Consider the following 7,560-nt stretch of genomic DNA (forward strand, 5'->3'; position numbering starts at 1 on the left):
AGCCATGGGCTGCACGGGAGGTTAACGCTCATCCGACACATCGCAGCTGCCGCGACAGGGCAGCTTTGCTGAGTGTGTGCCATAAGTTTGCGAGCTGCGCAGGAGTTTTGGTTCAGGAGTGAACTCAGCTGCGCGCAGGAGGCGGTGACTCCTGCAGAGGGAGGGGCGAGGCAACGTTACTGCGGCCGGAGGCGGAGGGTCGAGGAGCTCGAGGAGGGAGTGAGGGTGATTTTCCTAATCTTACATCTTTGTCCTCGAAATATATCCAGATGTGGAAGTTTGAAATGTTAAAACTAACATTATTTCATTGTATCAGAGTACTGGAGGTTTTATGGGCGTAATCAAGTTTACATTCACTTTTTGTTCTTTATTATTTTAGCACAAAAAAAAAGGTTTATTAGCTGAACAAATGACTGGATTCATAACTACTTTTGATCATAATAAAATTTGTATGTGTGATGTTGTCTGAGAAATTCAAACTCGTAAATTACAATGTAAGTAAAAAGTAACTAAAACTTTGAGGGATTTTTGAGAAATGTGCTCTCGTTGTACTTGAGTACAGTTGAAAGAAAGAATTTGTAGCTGAGTACAGACTTTCAGTAGTCTCTCTTTTACTGCAGATATCTGTATCATGGGCATTAGACTGATCAGATTTGATGCAGATTCGTGCGTAAAACTGGTTTTAATTGAAAAACTTTAAATCTTCAGCTAATAGTGTAGAAAGTTACTGTTTAGAAAGCAACTACTTTGTTTGTATGTTAGGAATCATCATAGATGTCCTGTAGGTTTGTATTTGTTGCATTTGCGCTCAGCAGCATCTGTTGCCTCTCCCTGCAGGCGCAGCGTCGTTAGTGTAACTCTGGCGCCATCCTCTGTCAGAAACACGCAACAACAAGCTTCCAAACCGCGGGGATAGGCGCACTCGGGTTAAATATTTAATTGATAAACTTTGAATATTTCATGTGGGTGATGTAAGCGACAGCGGCCACATCAGTGTGTGCACAGCTTCTCCTCCCTGCTGCCCTCAGACGACACAGCCTATTTCAGGAATGATCCCGCAGAGTGAAGTCTGCTACTTGTACAAGTCACATAAAGCGAGGAGTGGCTCAGTAAAGTGGACTATAGTGATTTAAATGTGTGTTTCACTATCAATTTCTGAATTTTGAGGCAGCGGAGAGAAGAAAAAAAAAATCCTCAAAATGAAGCAAGTATCCTTTATCTCACAATTTTACACTTATTCAACATACATTTAACATAATCCTCAAATAATCAAAAAACAAACCTTCGATAAATTTGAATTTTGAGGAAGTTCAACATTGAATTTCTTTTTTTAAGTCTCAAGTATGTTTTTTATTCCCAGCGCGAGCACCGAAGGTATAAAAGTTCAAACTCTTCTATTAACGGAATATTGCTAATTGCATGTTGATCAAGACAAAACGTCTATTCTTGAAATCAAATCATGACGATGAAATAAGGGCTATGTGATTGCTGCAGGCGGCTTTCAAAGTCCTGAGTAACGCTCAGGACGCGTCAAAGGCGCATCATGTCGTTCTTCATCTTTTCTCTTCATCACTCCTTTCAAACGCAGGAGCAATGCAATCCCCTTTTCTTTTCTTTTTTTTTAAGATAAAACATGCTTACTATGCTCTTACCTTTGTTTTTCTCTTCAGCAGGTGACTCGTGAATCCGAATATGATGTCGGAGTCCACGAAGATCGTCCCCAGGTCTATGACGCTGGGGTTGGGCTTCCCGGCTTCGGGAGACCCCGATGAGTTTGGCAAAGCCATGCGCGCGGCAAACGGAGCCTATCAAATATCCCACTGTCTCTGGGAAAACCTACTTCACTCGTACATCCATCCAAGTCGTGTGTCTGTTGCCCCCTGAAAAGATCCGCAAGGTTTGTTAATCCGGACATCCAGCGATGTGCGCCCGCACGTGTGCGTGAAACAGCCTCTCAGATTCCCATCAGTCAAAAGAAAGAAAGACCATCAGCAGTACAATCCACGAGGTCTGCAGGAGGGTTTACATCCACGGCAACACTTTGGGAGCCATCCTGATCACGCGTAATCTTTTTGCGTAATGCTGAGAGCGAAGGAGCACCTTGTGCGTCTGCTGCGCTCTGATCTCCAGCTCCTCTCTCTCTCTCTCTCTCTCTCTCTCTCTCTCTCCCTCTTTCTCTCTCCCTCTCTCTCTCTCTCACTCTCTCTCTCTCTCTCTCTCTCTCTCTCTCTCTCTCCCTCTCTCTCTCTCTCTCTCTCCCCATCAGCCTCCCTCTCTCTCTCTCTCTCCCCATCAGCCTCCCTCCCTCTCTCCCGCATCCCTCTCTCTGACAGTGACGACCTGCTCTCCCACCCGAATTGCTGGTGCATCGTTGTCACCCCCTCCCCTCCCTCCCCCGCACAAAGACGTAAAACACAATGACAATCCACGCCATAACCCCTGACGGCTGACTCCTTGTAATGTGCCCATAATATTCACGTGGGGACTTACAGTGTGTCAGTGGCACACTGTAATGACCTCATCATAGCTCTCTCTGTGGCATTTCTTTGTCTTATAGGCTGTAATATTCCTGTAATGCCCCTGCAGGTTATAGGCTCCATGTATATGGAGCTGTAGGTAATCTAATATTGGAAGTTGATGGGATTGAAAATGATCAGATTCTGATTGATTTCAATATGTTTTATTGCACACTGTCAGAAAATCAAATCCATCAAAACGAAATCTGCAGCAAATAATCCCAGTGACCTCGGAGTAACTTCACAGTTTAAAGTGTCTTCTGCTGAATCTTCAGAAAATGAGAAAGAGCTCATGATTGCAAATCAATATTCAATGAATAGACTTCACCTTTTCAAGCAGACAGAGGATAGTTATCCCACACAGAGAGACGGGTTTCCAGGCCATTCAGGAGAGGGGTCATTATAACCCGCGAGCGCATGAATAAAGAAGACGTGACCTCAGATTATTCAGGATTTTTAGTGTCAAATACTAAATCTATAGAGTATGGATTGGAGGATGAGCCCCACTCACACAGCGAGAGAAAGTCAGTGACTGTCATGTTAATTCTCTTCTAAAAACACATTTTCAGTCACATAATTCAGATTATTTTCTACATGTAAATATATTATGGGTTTAGTTCTCGGGATCTTGTTCAGTTTACCCCTTATACACGCCCCAGTAAAGGTCAGTAATTTTACTCCAACTTAATTAGATGTCATCAACTTAGATACAAACACACTTATACAACACATGGAAAACCTGAAATTTGAAAAAAAAAAACTGCAATTTTAACAATATTATGTCTCAGTTCACTATGGGCTTTACAACTTACAGATCACAGTGCATTTGTGTTAAATTATTTACACCTTCAAAGGCATAATCGCCAGTTCATGTTATGATCAGAATAAAAAATCTACAAATGATCTTTAATGTCGACACATTTCTACCTCTGTACTAATCCTGATCACCTGAACTGCTTCAACACATTTTACTGACTAAAGTGCGCCCCTGGTGGTCAAATTTATGCATTGCAGTTAAAATCATAATTTCTCACAGCTGGACTGGACTCTCTGCTCTTAGATACTTTATTATAAATCCTGGAGGGACATGTGCTCTAAAACTAGTCACGAAAGTCCAAATTCATTCCAAAGCTGAATAAGTAAAGTATCAAATGCTTGCGTGCTGATTATTATTGAAGACTTATTATTTGTTATTCTAGCTCAATTGTTTGTCATAATTCTTTTAAATCTTGTTAGTAGAAGTGGAAAATTTGTTCTGTTCTGATTTAGAGTCACCTCAAGCCTCAATCGATGGGTTTTTAACTGTGGCAGGAAAACATGCAAACTCCACATAAGGCACAGTCTTAGGATGAATCAGGCTCTAACCGGGTAATTTCTCACCATGGCGAGAGTGTGAACCACTACAAGCCCTGTCATTGTAATATGAAAAGTCAAATAAGTGTGCTGAGGTTATCGGTTCTGTAATTTCACTTTGACTCTTCCACACATTAAAAAAAAACTTAGTAAAAGCTATTGAGGAAAATTACCAAAATGTGACCATTTCTAGATGAAAATGGATCATTTTCTCATTCAATTCCAGTAATAAGCCTATAGTGAGCACATGTTTTTGCACAATAAGCAGAAATAGCCTATATATGACTTATTTATTGGCCTATGCATTCAGATATGCTCCGTTTTACGTGCACAGTTATGTTTTCCCACCATAATTTAAGAAAAACATAAATGGAAGGAAAGAAATACTTTATAGAATCAAAGGGGTGAAACATAACAGCATTATCATATTTAATTGTGTATTCTTTCAATCTCAATTTACTGTCAATATTCAGGAAGAAATGAAGAAAGTTAACTAACATGGTTACTTAAAGAGCTTTCTGTGAAAAAAGTAAGAAAGAAATGTTGCACCGTGAGATTTAGAAATAAAAATGTGTTTTTCATGTTTTCTAACAACTAAAATGGTTCTGAAGATCTTCTTCCTGCTGTCAGGAAATTATGTGTCTAACGGGGAAATAATCTTTACGAAGATAAAAAACCAACAAAGAACAAAAATAACAACAATTAAAAAGTGAACTTCCTCTTAAAATCTAACTGACGGAGTTTCATCTCACAGTTTGACGCTTCCACTATTCAACCGCAAAGCTGCAGTAAGGTCACAAAGGTCCGAAGAACCTTTATCATAAAGTTTACACTCTCATCCGACAGCTCAACAGAGGGGGGTGGATAATGGAGATCCTAAAGATGAATTCATTATTTCTGATCCCAGAACATCTCAGAGCGCGCGGCTTATCGCCGCTGCTCCTGGGCGCGCGCACGGAGACGCACGCACTTTTCGCTGTACGGTGATAATTACAATGCACAGTGAGGATGATTTACCATGTCCGTCTTGGAGGAGGAGGAGGAGGAGGAGGAGGAGGAGGAGGAAGAGGTCTGGGTGGGTGCGGATGAGATTCCGCGGACCGGGGCTCCCCTGGGACCGCGCGCACTGACGCATCTGCTGCCCTTTCGCGCACGCAGAGGAGAAAGGCGCAGGGCGTCTCATTAAAGCCTCCTCCTCCATCTCCTCCCGCTTTGTGAGAAACGTTTAGCAAGTATCGATAGTTCTTAGAGGAGATCAAAAGCAGCGCGAGGAGGAAGAGGAGAGGGGGAATAAATGGTGCGCGGTGCGTTCATGAATGATTTATAGCATGTAAAGTAGACCCGCTGATGGAGGAGGGAGGAGAGCGCGCGGATCTTTGTGTCAGTCTTAAGTTTGGAAAGATCTGAAGGGAAAGGATTGGATTTTGATTAAGGTGCCCTGATTAAGTGTGATTGAGTGCAGGTTTGGACTGATAAGTACTTGTAGCGATGGTGGAGGAGAAAAGTTCAAGAAGTTTGTTCTGCAACAAGATAAAAGGAGGTGAAATGGACGCTCCATGTTCTGTTACTCATCTACACTGATAAATACTGAAATATGTGTCATGTCAGAGCTGATCGTCCATATTTGATACAGAGGCGGAACTTCATGGGTGCAGCCAGGGGTACCGCCCCCCACCCCACCCCCACCCCCACCCCCCTTAATCCAATTAGTGACAGTTGGTCCTGGTTTCTACAATTTACAAGGAATGAAACTTAGTGCCTGTCCACTCTACCCAAAGCGATCTTTTATCCTCCCAGTTGTTCCTTACTTCGTTACTTCGCCGTTTTGAGTCACAAAAATGACTCAAAACAATGAAGTGCATATGCCAGGCCAATAGGTGGCGCAGTAACTCTGCCGCAGAAATACACCAAAAATGGAGAAGAAGAAAACGCAGACTTAAAAAAATACCACACTGTGTGGATGATTGGCCAAAAATGATGTGGTCACATTAAATCGCAAAACACAACATATATGTTTTGATTTGTGTTAAATGTAATACCCCACCACGCCACTAGATGGCTGTTAACACATCCTGAGGCAGGCCATGATTTATAAGTTCCACTTTTGTGTTTTTCTAGTGATTTGGAATTTATACGGACATTATTGACAATTGTAAGAAAAGGAGTAATTCTGAGTACACGTCCAAACATTTCAGCTATGGTGACCATTAAGGCCAAGGCTAGTCACAAAAAAAAAATGGTTGCCATAGAAATGGGGCCTCAAAGTCTGTAAACTCTGGCTTTTCAAAATTGTGAGGTTGTTTTGTAAGAGACATATAACTAAAAGCACATGTGACGTGTGAGACCAGGTTTCTTATGTTCTTGATTTATGTTTGATCATAATTCTGTGTGTTTCCCATCTTCCAGCTTGTTCCGGTTCGTGGTCGCTGTGCTGCAGTTGATCCCACCGAGCTGTGGCTGAAGGCAGGTCACACCCCGGACGGGTATCCAAAAGTAGAAAACTACTCCCAGTCACATTTATGGGCAAATTTAGAGTCTCCAATTATCCGAATAAATTCTGAAGTACGACACTGTGCCACTGCCACTGTGGAGTCGATGTGAATTTTCCACTTTACATCAGTTCATTAAAGTAATCTGACTTTTTGATGACTTTATGTTTGTATAAATCCTCCTCACTCATCATATGATTCCTTTTTTTGGGATCAGAAGAAAGTTTATAGCAAGTTTTAAATTAATAAATTTAAATTAAAGAGCAAATTTGACTAGATTTCATATAACTCCAGAGAAGCCGCTCCTCAAAGTTTTTTAAGTATACTTCAACAAACCAGTATGTTTCATAATTATACAAACTGTGCCTTTTCTTTTGTATGATTTGCTTTGTGCCGTAAAGGTGAAATCGAAACTTTTTTCTTAATTTTTTTTTTTCTCACAGTGCCGCTGTTTTAGTTTATTTATATAAATTAAATGTAGCTTTATCTTTTCTCCATGTCCACACTCCACTCTTCTTTCCCGTACTGTAACACAGATTCTCTTATTGCAATGACTCGTGTCAGTTCGGGTCAATCCAGTTTTTCCACTCGGAAAACGGAAAAGTTACACACAGCGTTTAAATTCAAGTGTAATTCTTGACCGAAAAATTGTGTTTTCCAAAGTGTCCAAAGTTTTGAGGAAGCAGAGAATAAACAATGTACATGAGTTGACAAACTAATTTTTAAAGCTAGATTGAGAAATAAAGACACTAAGTAAAAATGTTTATTTCTCAATTAGTAATCTAATAGAGATTAAAAAAAAATTCCACTTCCCATGTTTAAGTCCCTCTGTGTCCGCATTCACTTACAACTCAAACGTGTCTCAGGTTTAAACGCAGATGGTGTAAGTTTGTGTCACGTCAGTCCAGTTTTTCCTCTCAGTCCATCAAGTCCGACCATAGAAAAGCTAAAAAGCAAAAATAATACTGTTTAAACTCTTTACACTGGATAATTTATTGTGATTACTGACTAAAATACAATGTTTTACACTTCTGAAGCTGGAGACGATTAATGTAAATAAACTTTAAAATTACGAAAATGAAGAACTCATTTATTCCTAATCGGTAACCTGATAGAGGAATCAGTGTTCAATTTTTCACATGTTGAGTCGTAACTCCGTCAGTGTCCAAACTCACGAAAAGTTTCTCTTTAAACTTGCTAAA

The sequence above is a fragment of the Lipophrys pholis genome, assembly GCF_963383615.2.
Source record: "Lipophrys pholis genome assembly, chromosome: 14".
Taxonomy (NCBI): domain Eukaryota; kingdom Metazoa; phylum Chordata; class Actinopteri; order Blenniiformes; family Blenniidae; genus Lipophrys; species Lipophrys pholis.